Genomic DNA, 1,960 nt, shown 5'->3' with positions numbered 1-1,960 from the left:
CAAGTGCATCCCATATGAAATCACGGCCTCTGTAAGCCGGCTTAGATCTCTTGTTTCTATAGGACTCTCTCCTGTCTCATCTTAACTTTGTTCCCCACCATTAGCAGGCATCTGCTGTAGGATTCCTGGGGAAGCTGATGGTCATCTCGTGACCCAGGGCCACCTTTCCTCTACTTGTGGCTGTGGAATTGGTTCGAGATTTACTCTTCTTTTGAAACGGGCAGTTTCATCAGATTGTCCTCCTGTTTTTTCAACTCTTTTCACCTTCCACCCTCCAGTGAAGTTTCTTTCCATTTTTCCTCCTGCAGGAAACTTGCTTCAGTCTCTCCCACAACCTCTCGAGTTACACCCCCAACAAAATTTGGCACAAAATAGGAGAAATTTAGATGGGAATTTCCCTTACAGGAACATTCTATATAGAAGTGATACAATCTTTAAAGAAGCCACCACCCTTTACTTTCAACCTAAAATACCTTAATTCCAAAGGTGTGCCCAACTTATAGAACTGTAGAAGTGTTGAAGACTTGAAGGTAAGAGGGTTAGCACAGCTCTACAGAAATGGAACTCAGATTCCTACACAGATGGTGGCTTTCACAATCTTGGAATTGTATTACCCGAGTATATCCTTTTGTTGGTAAGTTAAAAAGAAACAATATCAGATCTAAGTTCTCACACTCGAGACTGCAGAGAGCTTGGTACTACATCTGTTAAGGCCACCTGGCATTAGCTTGAAGGCTACAAGGCCAGCTTCCTACAGCTCTGTTTCCTGGGAGACCACCTTTTAATCAGCCCTAGAAAAAGGGACTTTAAAAAAATTAAATGGGAGTAGGCTGGAGGGACAGCTCAGTAAGACCATGGATCATTCAGAGGAGCTAAGTTTGGTTCCAGCACCCACTTAAGCTGGCTCACAAGCCCTTTAACTGTATCTCCGGTGGATCCAATGTCTCTGACCTCTATAGGAAACGCACTCATGTGCACCCTGAACAGACAAACATGCATACATTTAATTAACACAATAAGTTAAAAGAAGAAGACAAAGACAAAAAGGAAGACAAAGAAAAATGATGAGCAGGGAGTGTAGCTCAGTGGAGAGTCCTTGTTAGCTAGTATGAGACACTGGGATAAACTCCCAGAACCATATCATAGGACCCAGGCAGTACGCCTGACACATTCCTTCACATACACGGACGGTGTAAGTTACACACGGCACTGATCATATGGGCGAAAAGAAATCACGTAGAAGTCATTCTATAGGTGAAAAGAAATTTACCCAAAGGTAAGAGAAAGTATTTTTTAGTGGTCTGCCAAGCCCCACTTCAGCTAGATCTATAGATGTGAAAACTGTGGACATCACCGGAGACTGGTTTGGCTTTTGCTTTAGAATTTGGGCCCGAAGCAGGGTTCAAGTGGTTCCAAAGCTGTCAGCTGGCTTGACTCTGAAGCACCTCTTCCTGAGAGGAAGACTCGGTGCTATGGGGCCTCGGACTGGTTAAAGACACCCGTGGTCACCGTGAAGAGATAAAGGTGCTGAGCCACAGCCGCCCAACACAGGCACACAAAATGGCGACCCTGCCTGATGGAGGCGTTGTACGATTTTCCTTTAAAACCGAACTACAACTCCCAGAACTCCGTGCGCGGAAGGCGTGCGTCTGAGCTCCTCTCCGATGTTGTGGGTTGCGGCCCCCATGCCCCTCCCCACTCCTACAGAAGATCTTTCAGCAGACGTTGCAGCTTCGGTACGGAGCCACGCCTTTCCCCGCAGTGCCCGACGGGACTCGGGGTTTTTCGACTTTGCAGTGGAACCTCCCTTGAGCCTAAGAAAACTATACTTCCCTATGTGGCTTCGACGCCTGCGCACAACGCACTACGGTTCCCAGAGGGCCCAGCGGCTCTCGTGATTGCGTGCTGACGCACTAAGTCGTGCTGACGCGCAACGCTGCCCAGGCGGGGTGCGAGTGGC

Source organism: Grammomys surdaster, unplaced genomic scaffold (genome assembly GCF_004785775.1).
Source record: "Grammomys surdaster isolate TR1022 unplaced genomic scaffold, NIH_TR_1.0 126612, whole genome shotgun sequence".
NCBI lineage: Eukaryota > Metazoa > Chordata > Mammalia > Rodentia > Muridae > Grammomys > Grammomys surdaster.
The sequence above is the reverse complement of the archived record's forward strand: the minus strand, read 5'-3'. Positions refer to the sequence as shown.